We start from the raw sequence: 19,052 nt of genomic DNA on the forward strand, positions 1-19,052 counted from the left end.
GTCCAAAACCGGCACCTTCACATCATGGCTACCATCTATTTATTGGAATACACTTAACTTTAACAAAAGGCAGAGGAAAAAAAAATGTGTTCTTGATCAATTAGTGTGCAATTGAACTATATTGCTTCAAAAACATTTTGTACACATGCGCTCAGTCATATTTAAGATACACAAATGGTTGACAAAGAATTGAACCATGGATGGAAAAAGAATGTAGAGAGTTCTGAAGATCAAAAGGTTAGATTTCAAGAATAGGTTAAATTGTTTCACACAGTCTTTTCTTGATTCCTTTTGATTTACTGTCATCTGTAAAGCTATGGTTATTTTTCATTTCAAAAATTGATCCTTCAGATCTAGGTCTTTTCTTGTTAGAATTCTTGCTCTTAGGTTTGTTGGCTTTTACTGTCTTTTTGTCCACATGGCGAAAAGGGGGAGAAGAATGCATTCAATTTGCAGCTGTGGATATTTTTCTCTCTGCTGCCCCAACACTTACAGCTTCTTAGTACTGTGCAATTCAATTAATCTGAAGGCTTTCAGCAGGTAGAATTTCCTTAACTCAAAAGACATTTGTTGTTGCTTCCCTCAAATTACTTTCTGCAGTGCTTTGAAAAGCTGCATTGCCTGGAACAGTCAAAAATATGTTGCACTTTATTTTCAAACTGCAGATTTCTTGCAGTACTCTAGCTGTATAGCAATCCAGCTTCCGTTTTAGTTTATAGTCGTGAAAATGAGTAAAAAAGTTGTGTTTCCCTGTATAATAAGAAGAAATATACTGCTTTATTAGAAAGGATGAACTTCAATTGCTGTTATAACGATACACGCTATTATGACCAGTTTATCAAGCTAGTGGATTTGCAGGTAAAATGATTGGTTAAGAATGCATTAATCAGAGTTATGATGTCTCAGAGGTTACCAGCAGCTTTTATATATTGGTTAGATGCAAGTTGACAGCAGGTGCCTCAGCAAATTGCAGACAGTGTTGACAGAATTACTTAAAGTCTAAGGAACCTGTTGTAACTTCCACAATACACTGATGATATATATCTGAGCTTTTCTGTCTCTGGAAGGTTAGTTGCCTAAACTTAAAAGAGACTTAACACCTCTGGCTCCACATTAAGCAAGCTGTTAGTTTCTTCACAGAAGCATGGAAAAAGCACTAAGACCAGTTTCCATGGAATTGTTGGATGGTATCTCATATTACTGATCAGACTAACAGATTGATATTTTGCCTGTGTGACATCACTGTGGCCACAATTGAGCAGTTGAACCCGATCGATTAAAAATCATTGGGAGCATATTTACAATAAATGTTTAAAGAGGAAAAACCCTTCGAGTGAGTGGACAATTTTAATGAGAAATATGTTTTGTTGAAAGCATCCTCCCATTTTCTAAGAGAAAAGAATAGCCTCATGAGAAAATTGAATGACGGATTTTTAAATAAAAGATCTATCAGTTTGATTCATGGCATAGGAATCCTTAATACAGATCTGTGATATCCTGAAAGAGCTATTGATCGGAAATGCTGCTTTACCACCTATAACACAAGTTTCTGAAGGCCTCAAGACTCTCAATAGATTTGAAGTTGTGGCTCCTGCTGTTCCAGTACAGTAGCTTTTGAAATACAAAGCAATATACCCAAACATTAATTTCACTGCAGTGATCTAATACTGAAATATAACTTGACTGTAACAATATCTAATTAAAAAGAAAATCAAGGAATGAAAGAACCTTTCCAGAAGAAAAATAAAGTACAGGAAATCTGAAATAAAAGCAAAAAGTGCGGGATCTATTCAGCAGGTCTGCCAGCATCTTTAGAAAGAGTTAAAGGATCAAATTTTATTGGGACCTCAATGACGTGGGCTCTGGTACAAAATCTGAGAGAATCGTGTGATAAGTCTGGTGAAGCCTTCCTCATGTCTTCTTCCAGAGTCCCAGGAACTGAGACAAAATTCTCACTAGAGAGTAGAGAAATGCTTATTAATGGAAATTATTGCTTGTTATCAACCACATTAACACCAAATCTTGCCTTAATAATATAAAGATTTTTATTTTATCATACATCGGATAGAAACTAGAAGATGAGATTTCCGAAGATGAGATTTCCCAATATGAAAGTCAGGGCAGGTACTGGCGACTCCAACTCTTTTTCTAATTTCAAAATATACTTTATTCGTAAAAGTAGCTTTTTATATATATATGGCACACGCACATAGTCACAAATGATGTTGGATTCTGTACAACAGTATATCAAGAAAACAAACAAACATTGGAGTTTAACTACATCTAAACAGACTCCCATTTAACTTTAGCAGGAAGACCTCAGACAGTGGTCTTTCTGCACTGCACCTTAGCAGCAGCTTCCCCAAGCTTTAGTCTATCCCACAGCACATAGTCCTGGACCTTGGAGTGTCCCAGTCTGCAACAGTCAGTTGGGATCAACTCCTTGTTCTGGAGGACCAACTAATTTCGGGCAGACCTAAGAGCATCTTTTACTGAGCTTATGGTCCTCAAGGTGTAGTTGATATTTGTCTGTGTGTGTGTGCCAGGGACAGCTAATAGAGCCACGGAGTCCTGGTCATGGACCTGCTAGGAACAAACCTTGATTAAAAATGACTGCATCTTTCTCCAGACTTCCTTTTCAAAGGCATATTCCAGCAGGAGATGTGTGACAGACTTTTACCAACACCCACCCACCACACCTGCTTCGAGAGCAGTGTGCAATGACACAGGTGGACAGGACATACAAGAAGGGTCTCACAGGTAGTGAGATCTTCTCACAACCAGCCAAGCGATGTCTTGGTGCTTGTTGGAAAGTTCTTGTGATGAGACATTCTACCAAATGACTTTGACAGTCTGCTCAGAGAGCCACATGACCTACTTCTCTACACTGTCACCTTGGAAACTGGGCACTAACATTTCAGCTTTTGCTTCATGAGCAGCAGTTGTATGTGCCACACATTTGTACACACTGGCTTCTAAGAAGTATGAACTTCACCACACCACCATTGGACATCTCCAGTCCATATTCTGTATGTTTTTGCACTGAAATATTGCACTCTGAGATGCACCAACAATTATCATAACAACGTTGTTGCAAATATATTTTGCATCAGGGACAGGCATACAGCTCATGGATTGGACCAGACTGCATCTCTGGGCTAAAATAGTATCAGAGATAATGGGAACTGCAGATGCTGGAGAATTCCAAGATAACAAAATGTGAGGCTGGATGAACACAGCAGGCCAAGCAGCATCTCAGGAGCACAAAAGCTGACGTTTCGGGCCTAGACCCTTCATCAGAGAGGGGGTTGGGGAGAGGGAACTGGAATAAATAGGGAGAGAGGGGGAGGCGGACCGAAGATGGAGAGTAAAGAAGATAGGTGGAGAGAGTATAGGTGGGGAGGTAGGGAGGGGATAGGTCAGTCCAGGGAAGACGGACAGGTCAAGGAGGTGGGATGAGGTTAGTAGGTAGCTGGGGGTGCGGCTTGGGGTGGGAGGAAGGGATGGGTGAGAGGAAGAACAGGTAAGGGAAGCATAGACAGGTTGGACTGGTTTTGGGATGCAGTGGGTGGGGGGGAAGAGCTGGACTGGTTGTGTGGTGCAGTGGGGGGAGGGGACGAACTGGGCTGGTTTAGGGATGCAGTAGGGGAAGGGGAGATTTTGAAACTGGTGAAGTCCACATTGATACCATATGGCTGTAGGGTTCCCAGGCGGAATATGAGTTGCTGTTCCTGCAACCTTCGGGTGGCATCATTGTGGCAGTGCAGGAGGCCCATGATGGACATGTCATCTAAAGAATGGGAGGGGGAGTGGAAATGGTTTGCGACTGGGAGGTGCAGTTGTTTGTTGCGAACTGAGCGGAGGTGTTCTGCAAAGCGATCCCCAAGCCTCCGCTTGGTTTCCCCAATGTAGAGGAAGCCGCACCGGGTACAGTGGATGCAGTATACCTTGGCAGATGTGCAGGTGAACCTCTGCTTAATGTGGAATGTCATCTTGGGGCCTGGGATAGGGATAGGTGCTCCCACGATAAGCGCCTCCGCCGCATCTGCTCCCACGATAAGAAATTCCACTCCCGCACATCCCAGATGTCCAAGTTCTTTAAGGACCGCAACTTTCCCCCCACAGTGATCGAGAACGCCCTTGACCGCGTCTCCCGTATTTCCTGCAACACATCCCTCACACCCCGCCCCCGCCACAACCGCCCTAAGAGGATCCCCCTCGTTCTCACACACCACCCTACCAACCTCCGGATACAACGCATCATCCTCCGACACTTCCGCCATTTACAATCCGACCCCACCACCCAAGACATTTTTCCATCCCCTCCCCTGTCTGCTTTCCGGAGAGACCACTCTCTCCGTGACTCCCTTGTTCGCTCCACACTGCCCTCCAACCCCACCACACCCGGCACCTTCCCCTGCAACTGCAGGAAATGCTACACTTGTCCCCACACCTCCTCCCTCACCCCTATCCCAGGCCCCAAGATGACATTCCACATTAAGCAGAGGTTCACCTGCACATCTGCCAATGTGGTATACTGCATCCACTGTACCCGGTGCGGCTACCTCTACATTGGGGAAACCAAGCGGAGGCTTGGGGACCGCTTTGCAGAACACCTCCGCTCAGTTCACAACAAACAACTGCACCTCCCAGTCGCAAACCATTTCCACTCCCCCTCCCATTCTCTAGATGACATGTCCATCATGGGCCTCCTGCAGTGCCACGATGATGCCACCCGAAGGTTGCAGGAACAGCAACTCATATTCCGCCTGGGAACCCTACAGCCATATGGTATCAATGTGGACTTCACCAGTTTCAAAATCTCCCCTTCCCCTACTGCATCCCTAAACCAGCCCAGTTCGTCCCCTCCCCCCACTGCACCACACAACCAGCCCAGCTCTTCCCCCCCACCCACTGCATCCCAAAACCAGTCCAACCTGTCTCTGCCTCCCTAACTGGTTCTTCCTCTCACCCATCCCTTCCTCCCACCCCAAGCCGCACCCCCAGCTACCTACTAACCTCATCCCACCTCCTTGACCTGTCCGTCTTCCCTGGACTGACCTATCCCCTCCCCACCTATACTCTCTCCACCTATCTTCTTTACTCTCCATCTTCGGTCCGCCTCCCCCTCTCTCCGTATTTATTCCAGTTCCCTCTCCCCATCCCCCTCTCTGATGAAGGGTCTAGGCCCGAAACGTCAGCTTTTGTGCTCCTGAGATGCTGCTTGGCCTGCTGTGTTCATCCAGCCTCACATTTTGTTATCTTGCATCTCTGGGCTACAGACTTGCTCTCGCAGTGTTCATTTATTTTACTCCCTCCTTTGAATCCTTGCCTTGTGCTTTCATGCTTAGCTCCCTCAGACAGAACTGCTGCAGACCCTTGCCTTCTAGTGCAGGCATGAAGCCAAATAACTTGCCATGTTGCTCAGCAATCATCGGTCAAGAGGGTAGGCATGTTGCTGTACAGTTCATTGGTATGTCCATCTCACACCTGCACTATGTTCCAGCAGCAGGCATAGCCCACACACTACATGTGATACAAGCAAATGGCTGTGTCTCAAAGTTCAAGGGTTGTAGTCCACACTGAAGTCCAGGGAGGCAGTTGTCAGACGCAACATAGTTAGGGGTATGGTCCTCATGGCTTATACTTGTCAGCTGAGTTGCTAAAAGGGTAGGCCATGGTCAGTCTGGATAGCCTGTTCATTAAAAATCAAGGGGTGAAATGGTTATCGGGACCAGTGCTATGGAAACGTGGCCGGGGAACTAATTAAGTTGATGTGAGTCAGAAAGCTGGAATTTGGGGGTGGTGAGGGAGACGATACTTAAAGAGGGCAAATCAACGTGTAAGGAGGGAGTTCAGTCCTGCATGGGAGGGACAGGTATCCTGTGGGAAGGGTCTTGGCAGTCAGCAACACCTCGCCTTCAGGGAGAGAACATTATACTACCATTGGCATGTCAGCTTGATATAGCTAGGGAGGAAAGGTAAGGAGATGCAGAGTCATGTGTGGGAACTTGGGAAGATACAAAGCGTATAGTGTTGAATGGGAGGGCTACCTTGAGGACCATATTTCTGTTTATGGGTTCACCTACATGAAAAGGCAGAGCCTGTTTGTGGAGCACCCCCCATTACCTTGCAACTCAGAAGTGTGCAGTGGAAATGAAGATGGCAGCAATTGCACCATAGTGGAAGGGGTGAGTGCTTTGATGTGAGTCAAGGGGCTGCAAATTTGTGCAATGTGAGAATCTTCAAAGGGCAATGATCATTATGCACACACGTATGTATTGAAGGTCAAGTACACCTCCTAGCACTGCATTCTGCCTGAGTCTTAGGCACTTGCGTACTATGTGCATTGCAAACCTTTGCTCCATACAATGCTCCACTCCAGCCCCAACCAAATGCCTGTTATACGATAACAATGTCTGCATCTGGAATCGCCCTAATTCAATACTTGAGTTCCCCAACTAACACCCCTCAGCATTAGCCCCGAAAAACCTTCCCCCAACCCCTCGCTTTACTTCTGGCAGATGGACTTCCTGGACTGACTGTGGTCCTCTTTTTGACTGATCTAGACAGATCGTCCTGACTGATAACTTACCTGACCCCTGAAATCAACTCTGTGCAGCTACCCACTGACTTACTACACTCCTTTGTCCAGTTACACTGACATACCGGGCTGACCACGGCCCATTCCCTGGACAGTAGAGGTTCAGATCTCCTGACAGCCCTGAGCAGCTGACTGATTATGTCCATGCCTGTAGGTTGATATTGGAGTGCCCTTGACTCAGTGCACAGAACCCCCTGACTGAAGGGGTTTTCCTTGATTTGATTGAAGGCTACTTCCCATAGAATTTGAAACAAGCCATCTGGTTCGTGAACATGCAGTGTGCTGTGCATGATGGTGACACATGGTGCAGGTGAGAAATTTAAGTAGTACAATGTCCATCAACATTTTCGCTCCTTTGTGGCCAACACCACTGACTGTAGAGAAGGATAGCATTTGTGCTCACTGCCTGTAAAGTGTGCCTGAGATGCTTATGATGAGTATTCAAGATGGAGGGGCAGTAGAGTGGAATCTGGAATTTCCAGGAATGTCATCGTCTAGTTTCTGTCCAGTGTGTAGGGGAATTGATAATTGCATATAAGTGAGGCGAGATTAGGCAATAATGATATATATGCACATGGATACAAATGGGCCTGTCGCCACTTATTGGTGCAATTCTCATCTTGCTGTGCAACATTTGTTTGGAGAATCGGACATTTTACTGTTGACATGTACTGCTAATCTCACACTATTTTCCCAACTTTTTTGTCAATGCTCACATCAATCAAGGGGTCAGGAAGATTCCACCAGAGAGCACTTTTCTGGCAAGCTGTGGATTGCCATAGATAGGAAATATTTTACAGTACTGAGCTATTAGCAGCTGCCTAGAAAAACCCTTACTGCTCAATTCTGCATCATAATTAGAGAATCAGATGTTCTCTATAAATACTGTCTCCATGCCAATAAATGATCCTGTTGTAACTCTAAATCCTATTCCTGATGCATTCCCCTGTAATCTGTGATATATTTGTTTAAATCTTTAAGTTACTGTTCCATAATACTGTGACTAACACCATTTATGATATTGGGATGTGAAATGCACCAACTCATTGCATGAAATTAAAGCCTTCTAATCTGTCCTTCTAATCCTAAATTTTGCCTCCATTTTAAGAATTCAACAATATATGGAAATAATGTTTATTAACCTCTTGAAATTCTTCAAAACATTGAACATCTAGATCCATCTCTCAACCTTCTCTCAAAAAGGTTGCAATCAATTGCTGATAAATGAGCTTTAAAATGATAAAAAGTCATACATGTAAGTCACGGAAAGCAAACGCTTTCCAAACACTTTCCAAGCCTTTTAATAAGAATTAGTACAAATTGTAATTCGTATCTCTGCCCCCTAGGTTATTATGTATTTTAGATTCCATAAACAGGAATAATCAGACAAGAAAGGGGAAAGGGCTGGCATTTATAGCTCGTACCTATTTACCCTTGAACTGAATGGCCATTCCAATGAGCAGTTAAGAGTCAACCTCACTGCTACGTATCTGGAATCACATGTAGTCAAAACATGGTAAAGAGAGCAAATTTCCTTCAATAAAGGACATTACTGAACCTGGGTGAGTTTTTAATGACAATCGACAATGGTTATGTGGTCACCGTTAGGCCAGCTTTTAATTCAAAATTTTAGTGAATTCAAATTACACCCGCCGCTGCGGTGGGATTCAAACCCATGCGCCCAGAGTATTAGACAATAAAATGTGAGGCTGGTTGAACACAGCAGGCCCAGCAGCACCTCAGGAGCACAAAAGCTGACGTTTCAGGCCTAGACCCTTCATCAGAGAGGGGGATGGGGAGAGGGTTCTGGAATAAATAGGGAGAGAGGGGGAGGCGGACCGAAGATGGAGAGAAAAGAAGATAGGTGGAGAGGAGAGTATAGGTGGGGAGGTAGGGAGGGGATAGGTCAGTCCAGGGAAGACGGACAGGTCAAGGAGGTGGGATGAGGTTAGTAGGTAGGAGATCGAAGTGCGGCTTGGGGTGGGAGGAAGGGATGGGTGAGAGGAAGAACAGGTTAGGGAGGCAGAGACAGGCTGGACTGGTTTTGGGATGCAGTGGGTGGAGGGGAAGAGCTGGACTGGTTGTGTGGTGCAGTGGGGGGAGGGGACGAACTGGGCTGGTTTTGGAATGCGGTGGGGGAAGGGGAGATTTTGAAGCTGGTGAAGTCCACATTGATACCATTGGGCTGCAGGGTTCCCAGGCGGAATATGAGTTGCTGTTCCTGCAACCTTCAGGTGGCATCATTGTGGCACTGCAGGAGGCCCATGATGGACATGTCATCTAGAGAATGGGAGGGGGAGTGGAAATGGTTTGCGACTGGGAGGTGCAGTTGTTTATTGCGAACCGAGCGGAGGTGTTCTGCAAAGCGGCCCCCAAGCCTCCGCTTGGTTTCCCCAATGTAGAGGAAGTCACACCGGGTACAATGGATGCAGTATACCACATTGGCAGATGTGCAGGTGAACCTCTGCTTAATATGGAAAGTCATGTTGGGGCCTGGGATAGGGGTGAGGGAGGAGGTGTGGGGGCAGGTGTAGCATTTCCTGCGGTTGCAGGGGAAGGTGCCGGGTGTGGTGGGGTTGGAGGGCAGTGTGGAGCGAACAAGGGAGTCACGGAGAGAGTGGTCTCACCGGAAAGCAGACAAGGGTGGGGATGGAAAAATGTCTTGGGTGGTGGGGTCGGATTGTAGATGGTGGAAGTGTCGGAGGATGATGCGTTGTATCCGGAGGTTGGTGGGGTGGTGTGTGAGAACGAGGGGGATCCTCTTAGGGCGGTTGAGGCAGGGGCAGGGTGTGAGGGATGTGCTGCGGGAAATGCGGGAGACGTGGTCAAGGGCGTTCTTGACCACTGTGGGGGGAAAGTTGTGGTCCTTGAAGAACTTGGACACCTGGGATGTGCGGGAGTGGAATGCCTCATCGTGGGAGCAGATGCGGCGGAGGTGGAGGAATTGGGAATAGGGGATGGAATTTTTGCAGGAGGGTGGGTGGGAGGAGGTGTATTCTAGGTAGCTGTGGGAGTCGGTGGGCTTGAAATGGACATCAGTTTCCAGCTGGTTGCCTGAGATGGAGACTGAGAGGTCCAGGAAGGTGAGGGATGTGCTGGACATGGCCCAGGTGAACTGAAGGTTGGGGTGGAAGGTGTTGGTGAAGTGGATGAACAGTTTGAGCTCCTCTGGGGAGCAAGAGGCGGCGCCGATACAGTCATCAATGTAACGGAGGAAGAGGTGGGGTGTGGGGCCTGTGTAGGTGCGGAAGAGGGACTGTTCCATGTAACCTACAAAGAGGCAGGCAGCCGGAGTATTAGCCTGGTTTACTAATCCAGTGACATTACTTCTATGCCACTGCTTCCTCAAATATACCCACAGGTGGATTTACTTGTTCTCAGAATAGGAACCAGGCATTGGGCCAAAAAAATCTACTTCTACATTTGTGAATTGTTTTATTCACTTCCAGTTTTGCAAAATTTATTTTGCCACTGTAATTGCAAAACTTTGTTTATTTTCCTTTTTAAGAAATCTAGGAGCCCCATTGCAAAGGGAAACATTAAATATTTTTAAAAATTCGGATGGAAGCCAACAAAATTACTCTAGTGATTAGGCAGCACCAAGCTTTAAAAGTCTGGAGATCATAAGGGTAAATGGGAGGATGGGAAAGATGTGGAGTTCCAGGGTTTTGAAGTCCTGGGAGAATAGGAGATTCCCAGGCGTCATTGACATACTGGCTAAAAATTCAGCTTCTATCAGAGAGAGTGGGCGGGAAGTATTGGTGACAGAGAAGCAGAATTGCAGGCTTAGACAAAATACTGGAGACTATTTCTATGGAATGAGGCCATGATGGACAGGAAGACAAAGGCAAGGATCTTGAAATATACTCACTGGGGCACAGGGCCAAGGAATCTCTCCTGAAAAATCATCATAACAAATGTTACAAGTGTGCACTTTCCTCGTGTAATGTACATAAATAGTTGGTGCCGGTTCACTTCCATTTTATTTATTTGTCATAAAATACTTATCATTAAAAGCTCCACAAGGAAGGCATTGCAGAATTTTCAAAAACATTTAAATTACTGACAAGAATGTCAGTGATGCCTCATAGGTTTATTGGGCAGGAAAAACACCAGGGCACAATTTACATTTAGTGTGACACCAATACAAAAATAGCTCGCCATTGTTTATTTCAAATGGGTTGAAGCTAGCAGTTTAAGAAAATACCATAACAAAACCTGCTGTTATGACATGCAGACAGACAGTTGACCAAATCAACCTTTCTATCTCTGTATTCACAACATAAAAATGACAACCTTCAAAGGCTGTCAAAATTGACTGCTGATGGTTACTAACCAAACTTTTGCATTCCCAATTCCAGACTCTGCTAAAAATCAATTCTAGACATCAATTTGTAACCTAAACAAAAGACTTAGCAAAAGTAACTTAAGTAAAGCAGCCTAACTGGTCTGTACAATAAACTCAAAAACCTTTGTCTTTAGGTTCGGTCACACAAAAAACAAACAAACACAGTTAAGGGACAAATAAAAGAAAATAACAAAACAAGCCAGATTACTTAAGTGGTTTTCACAACACATTGTTTCACTGGCATAGATGATTGTTTTTCGTTGATTTCTGAACATGTTGATCAGAATTATTTTATCAGTTAATCACATAAAGGCAGTGATGCTTATAACTTAGTTTTTTGGCTCTGTGAGCTTCTGAGAACGGCTAATGGGCGGCAAGGCAAGGAGCTTTCAAATCTTCATGCTGCAGTATCAACAGCCAGATTCCCTTTCCCCAGAAAACACAACCCTAAATCCAATTCAAACTCTGACCACTCCCTGATAGACAAACCATCTCCTCCGTGAGATCCCAGTTACCATTCAACATCTACTATCTGCTTGAGTGTAAAGCCTGACCACATTAATAGCCAACTTCTGCTATCTGTTTAAACATTATGCTCTTCCCCAGTAATGAAGTGCTTGCAGAACTTTGATCAGGAGCCAACCTGCAATTAATTTTAAGGCCTGCTCCATGAAAAAGCGAATGCTTGTTTCATCTTTTTTCCTGCTAACAGGAAACCTACAACCCAAAAGCTATCTTTAGCTCACTGTTCCCAGTTAAGAATAAAATAAAATGGAATAAATGGAATGTTGGCCTAGTGGTATATCACTAGACTGCTTATCCAGAGGCCCAGATAACATTCCAGGGACCTGGGTTTGAACCCTGCCATGACAGATGATGGAATTTGGATTCCATAAAATTTTTAGGGCAGCACGGTGGCACAATGGTTAGCACTGCTGCCTCACAGCACCAGGAAACTGGTTCAATTTTGTCCTTGGGCAACTGTCTGTGTGGAGTTTGCACATCCTTCCCATGTCTGTGTGGGTTTCCACCTGGTGCTCTGGTTTCCTCTCATAGTCCAAAGATGTGCAGGCTAGGTGGATTGGCCATGCTAAATTGCCTATAGTGTTCAGGAATGTGTAGATTTAGGTGGGTTATGTGGGAAGTTTCTGGATGGGATGCTCTGAGGGTTGGTGTGGACTTGTTGGACCGAAGAGCCCGTTTCCATACTGCTAGGAATCTATAACATATAATGAAAAATCATTAAGGGCTCCATACTGGGTTGTAATATCCTTCACAGTATCTTTGCTTATCGTGGATATGTGGGAGTGTAAAATTTGTCACTGTGACACACTTGCGAAACATGAAAGTTTTTGTGAATTGAACTGGAAAGGTTTGCCAGACACTGACAGGCACTTCTGAACAGCCTGGATTGCAATCTGGATCTATACTTCAGGCAGTTTTTTTTTTGCTTCTCTCATCTTGTCACACTTGTTATGAAGTCATCGAGTAATACAGTATGGAAACAGGCCCTTCAGCCCAAACCGGTCGATGCTGACCATGGTGCAGTTGGTCCATATCCCTGTTAACCCTTCCCATCCATGTACCTATCCAAATGTTTTTTAAACATTGCTATTGTACCTGCCTCAACCGCTTTCTCTGGCAGCCTGTTCCATATACGCACCACTGTCTGTGTGAAGAAGTTGCCCCTCAGGTCCTTCTTAAATCTATCTCCTCTCACCTTAAACCTGTGTTCTCTAGTTTTCAATTCCCCATCCCTGGGGAAAAAAGAGACTATATGCATTCATCCCCTCTATGGCTTTGATCAGCTGCCAGGCTCTGAAATCAAACCTTGGGTCTTTTTGCCCTATGAAGGCTCAGTCATACACCAGCCTATAATCCTTAATGAAGCAGTCACATTGGCAGGGAAGCAGTGTGTAAGGAATTTTACCTGCCAGATGCTCACCTGCTTACCTAACAATTTTTTGCATTGATTCTTGGTGAGTTGCCATGACTCATTTAGTTTTGATGGGGAGACCATTTAGAAGTAGGTGAGAGAACATTTGTTGCCCCTGTGCTGCCAGTTTAAATTGCTTAAGAAATTAAAAAAAAACATAAATCAATGCCTGTGTTGGCATAGCAATGTTGGATACTGTAGAGCATCAGATATCCCTTGCATATAACATTACTGCAGTACAAACGACAGAACATAGATCAAATGATATATTTTAATCACTTGAATAGCATTTCCTTACTGCATGCCCATGTGTGAGCAGACATATTGTAAAATCCTGTCGTAACTCCCGCAATAAAATCTAGGCTATTAAGTGCACCCAATTGACCAAGCAGATTGAGCATAAACATTTTGTTATAATGAGAAATGGGTGGGGGTCGTCTGTTGACCTCTAAAGATGTGCTTCACTGTAGGAGAAAATATAACTTAGGAAATAGTAGAGGTATGTGAGAAAGGTGCAAGAATTGGCATGGGTGATTTTAATCTGCGTATTGACTGGACAAATCTGATGGCTAAGGGGAACACAGAAGACAGTCTTTTTGTAGAGTGCATAGCAATTGTTTGTTAGAGCGATACTTGCACAACCTAACCAGTAGAGAGCTCTTTTAAATCTAGTAATGTGTAATGAGATGGGATTAATAAGAGATCTCATAATTAAGGATCCTCCAGGGGTTAGTGATCACAACATGGAAGAATCTCAAATTCACTTTGAGGGAGAGCAATTCAAGTCTCAAGCTAGTGCCCTCAACTTAAATAACGCGATTACAGAGGTATGAGGAAAGAGTCATCTGAAAGTAGGCTGGTTTAAAAAAAAGTCCAAGGGGAGGTCAGTAGATGAGCAGTGATTGACATTTTAGAAGATATTTCATAATACTCAGCAAAATATTATTCTGATCAGAAAGAATGAGTGAATTTTGAATGGATTAGCTTTATTGCCATGTATTCAAATGAGTATAGTGAAAAGTTTATAAGTTATCATGTACAGCACCATTTTAGGTACAAAGGTACCTAGGTACAGCTTCTTCAGCTACAAGATTAGTTATAGTGTAACAATGTCACCAACACATGGCAGCGTCTTAGGTACAGAATGCCGAGGTACAGTCCTTAGTTACAGAATAGAGAAATGAAGAAAAAAGATTACATTACTGGGTATACACAGTATAACCATAGGTCATAAAAACAAGAAGCAAACTTAAAAAGACAAACATCACAGTCTGTCTCCAAGGACCGCCCACAGCAGACCAGAGCAGATGTTCTTCACTTGTTCTGATTGCTAGCTGTCGCCAGGTCTGGAAATGGTCTCGAAGAGATGGGTGGACTGCCTAAGGTTAACACAGTTGTTCAAGGTGAGTATCCAAACAAAACTAATTCTAAGTGGCAAAATCTAGTGATAGGCCAAAGGATTGGGATTTTTTTCTCGGAACCTGAAGTGGATGACAATATGTTGGTAAAAAGAGAGAAAACACATTATGATAATAAATTAGGAAGAAATATAAAACAAACAGTAAAACTTTCTACATGTATATAAAAAGAAAGAGAGAACTGGCACATGGAGCAAGATCAAAGTCCTCATCCCTTGAGGAGTACCAATAGCTAGAGTGGTGATGTACAAGCCATTGAGGGTGCTGGATCTGGCTCTGTATGGCAGTGGCCAATTTGTCCATCGAGACAGCCAGGCACTGTCATGCCAGAGGCAGCATGATAATACAGCATTGGTGAAGTTTTTCAACCTTCAAGTCAGCTTTACCCAATGCCTCTGATTAACCTGCTTGCTGCTTTCATGTCTCCTTGTGCATTTCTGTGAAGCTGTTCACTCTTCAGACTGTGGGATCCTCTTTTGTCTGGACCTGAGCTGGTGCCTGGTTTCTGGCAGACCTCTGAGTGCCAATGACCTGGGGCTTTTGTTCGGGCAGCTGCCGTGACATGGTGGTGATGTGCTGACCAACAGACTCTTGACTATAGACAAAATACTCACTAAAGTTTCACCTTCTGAACTGGTGAGGGGCACATGAGGCAGCCTTGTCTGTGCATCCTCTGAGGGATCTGTGGCTTCTTCAGCATTGATGGAGCAGATGTCTTGCAGGGCTGCCCTCTTGAAACTCTGCTCATTTTGTGCTGGTACCCTCAAAGACAGAAGGGAGAATGTGTCATAAACTGGAGAAAGGGCTTGGGCATGTTTATGAGCAAACTCGTAGTGGTGGTACTGGAGAGCAGAACACCAGTGGTCAGTGATTATTACTTGGTTGTCAGGTTTTGGAATCATAATTGAAGTTGTTGTGGTTCTCACTAGCCAGGGCAAGGATTGAGTCCTCATAGGGGATGAGGAGAGGAATGTTAGGCATCCTACCATCTGACTTGATGCTTTCATCCCTATTCTGGGACATTCTTCCCTGGAAAAGGGGGATTGACTGAGATGAAAGTTGCTGGAACAGTTGTTAATGTGGTACAGGTGATGAGGAGCAATTAGGTAGCACAGAGACCATGCAAAGTAAATAGTCAGAGTGGATTTTCTGGGTGAGAGTGAGTCTGGGAGATGTTACATGCTGTAGTGAGAATGGTAGACCATGATCCTTGGTGGGAAAAGGATGCAATAGCAGAATTAAACTGAGTTTGAGGTAGTAAAAAGAAGACAGTAGCGCTTACTCTCACAGAGCACAGAAAGTCATTAACCTTCTTGTGGCACTGCTGTGCGTTCCTGACCCCAGTGGCAACCTTGGACCAGGCTGACAGAGCCTGGTAATGCAGTATCCTCTCAAGACCTTACTCTGCACCACCCCATCCACGAGGACCTCCAGATCCCTGTCAGTAAAGCAGAGTGCTAATTTCCTTACGTCCTCAAAGACTAGAACAAAACATGACATGTAAGAATCAAGCAGGGCAACTCTGCCTGATAGCACTTAACTTTGTGCACAGCGTGTTTTAAATAAAATGATATGCCAGGAATTCTGGAAGATTCTGGCAGTGGCAAGTTCTTCCACCTGTTGTGAGTGGGAAGATACAATACATGTGGCACTATAGACATGTGGTACGTAGTTAATTAGGTGAGTTTTCAGAGTTTTCAGTGTGAGAAATCTCGAAAGGGTTGACAGAGAGATATGCTCCAAACTTGACTCTTAGACGATTTCTGGTAAAATTCAAAGCTGTGTTTCATTACTACTAATGTTGCTGAGTGGTACAGCGCAAGAAGGCGATGGGTAGTGGTATTATTGCTGGATTGTTAACAGAGACAGAGATACTATTCTGCAAATCTGAGTTCAAATCCTGCCAGGGTAGATGGTGGAATTTGAAATCAATTAAAAAAAACTGAAGTAAGAATCTAGTGCTGATCATGAATCCATTGACAATTGTTGGAAAAACCCATTTGGCTCATTAATATTATTTAGGGAAGGAAACTGTGATCCTTATTTGGTCTGGCCTACCTTGATTCCAGACCCACAGCAATATGGTTGATTCTAAGGTTTTGGAGTAGATTTGTACCTCGGTTGTGGGTGTTGAGGTTGGTTGGCTCGTCGAGCTGGTTTCTTGTTTCGCAGACGTTTCATCACCATGCTTGGTAACATCCTCAGTGCAGCCTCCGCTGAAGCGTCGGTATATTTTCCCACCTGGTCCATCTCAATGGACCCCAGAGTTTTAAAACCAGGCGGGAAAACATACCGACGCTTCATTGGAGGCTGCACTGAGGATCGAAACGTCTGCAAAACAAGAAACCAGCTTAGCAAGCCAACCAGCCTCAATGTGGTTGATTCTTAACTGCCCTCTAGGCAATTAGGGATGGGCAATAAATGCTGCCTAGCCAGCGACAACTTCATTCTGTGAATGACCAAAAGAGGAAACATAGTTAGACTCATAGCATTGACTATGCTTCATCCGAACAGAATACACATTGAGCTGCTCAAGCATGTAAGCAAGAGTTGGAATGAATGAATACTGTGAATCCTGACAGGAACAGAGTCTGTGCATGAAACTCAATTTCTTGTTTAAAAGCAGAAGACTCTGATAATGAACAGTTGATCCGACAGCATCTGACAGATTCAGAATATGTGTGGAGACCGTTTATCCTGAAACTCTCAACCTGTCTATTCTAGTTTCAGAAACTGGTGGACCTGCTGCCTGTCTAAAGCATCTAAATATTTTGATTTATTTTTGTACATTTGTGACCAAATCCAATGTGCCATAAATCTAACAATAAAGTAGTGCAGGTCTTGGAAATCGGAAGTGAAAAAGTAAATGCTAGAAATTCTTTGTCACTGATTTTGAAGAGGGAAACAATGATTTCAAGTTAACGAGTATCAATTCAAAAGAATACCTTAGATTGTAAGTATAATAAATCCAGAAGGAAACATGGTTTGAATATGGGGCATACCATCACAAACAGATGAAATAAATAGTATATATTTATTTAAGAGGAAGCTGGATAAGTACATGAGTGCGAAAGAAATTGAAGGGAATGTAAATATAGCCAGCTGGAATTGCATGAAAGAAGGCTTGAATGGAGCATAAACATGGCCATAGACTATTTTGAATGAATGACCCATATCTGATGATATCTATTTCTGTATAATATTTTTTGTTCACGTCAGATTTTCAGTTTATGTATTTTTAATTTCCACTAGTCTTTGTCTTCTGTATCATTCTTTGCAGTAATTTCTTGTCTAGTTAGGATCTGCATTTTGTTGAAATTTTTGATGTATCTTATTATCTGTTACTAAGGTGAGCGTTTCTGCTCATTGCTATGGAAACTCAGTTTGATTGCTGAAAATGCTTTAGAGACCTGAAGAAATCTCATTCCAACTGAACTCAGATATCACTGTGCTGCCTCAGACGGTTTAATTAAATGTTTCTTGAAGTTATAGTTCAACGAAATAATATAATGCAATATATGTAGTATTTTGTAGTTTAAACTTGAAGTAAAAGAGTTGGAATCATGAATGGTATGTTCTTAATTCTCATTCCTTGAGTCTGATGGACTATTCCTAGGTTTTTATTTCTATTTTCTAACTCCAAACAAGCAAAAATATATTATGGATATGTCCAAAGAAACTGAAAATATTTGAATGATTTATCGTTTCTAATTTGCAACTTAAGTCACCCCTGTGGTAAATTGACATCATCTTTGACTAATTGTGATATATAAAGTATTCGATATCAAGTTCAATCCTGATCTGTTCTACCTTTGGTTGCTTGATCTAGACATTCGGCATGAGATGATCTGTATGCACTCCATGAACTACTTGTGGAAAGGGTGTCATGGGTAGGGGAAAGACTAGGCCCTTCATTGTGGAATGCCAGCTAACCTTCACTTTTGAGACTTGTGAGTGAAAATGACACCTTGTGAAATATTCCAAGTCACACTGAAGAACAATGTCATCGGAAAACTTACAAACATGAAGATGGGCAAAATTGGCAAAGTACAATCTACATCTCAAATTAAATGATGAAAACTACAACGAAGACATTCATTGTAGTGTTTCATAAATCATTGCTAAACAGATGCTTACCCACTTTAGGTTAATGTTTTTTTTCTGGCAACAAGTTTTTTAAAATTTTCAGAGATAGTAGTAACTGCAGATGTTGGAGAATCTGAGCTAACAAGGTGTAGAGCTGGATGAATACAGCAGGCCAAGCAGAATCAGAGGAGCAGGAAAGCTGACATTTCGGGCCTAGAGCCTCCTTCAGAAGAATTTTGCAATCTGTTTAACAATATCTTTCCACACACAATTGAAATGAACAATTCGACATATACTTTATTACTATATTGATTGTGTCGCAAAAATGTATGCAGTCTCGTCCAGTAGTTTAATACTGACACTTGCTATGTGTTGTCAGTTGGCTCAGTAATTCACAAAGGTCTGACAGCATGCAACCATTATTAAATGATATAATAGTACTGGGATAATACTATAAATTTTTGTAGTAAAATATTTGAGTGTCTGCATGTTACCAGGCCTTACAGTGTGCCGGCTGTATTAAAGCCAATTTTACACTGGCATCTATTTTGATCTGCTCCTAAAAAATCCAAACTTACATTTGTAAATCTGGCACCTTTTCCTGGATGGCATCTCTCTAGCAGATTCTTCCAGTCTAAGGAGTGTCAGACCTGGAGCTGG

At 43.4% G+C, this 19,052-nt stretch overlaps 1 protein-coding gene across 6 annotated transcripts in view; it reads left to right on the plus strand.

Annotated features, from left to right (window-relative positions):
• acot7 (acyl-CoA thioesterase 7) overlaps positions 1-19,052 on the plus strand; it is a 242,153-nt gene that overhangs the window by 94,306 nt on the left and 128,795 nt on the right. The window lies entirely within an intron of this gene.

Source organism: Stegostoma tigrinum, chromosome 28, assembly GCF_030684315.1.
Source record: "Stegostoma tigrinum isolate sSteTig4 chromosome 28, sSteTig4.hap1, whole genome shotgun sequence".
Classification (NCBI taxonomy): Eukaryota; Metazoa; Chordata; class Chondrichthyes; order Orectolobiformes; family Stegostomatidae; genus Stegostoma; species Stegostoma tigrinum.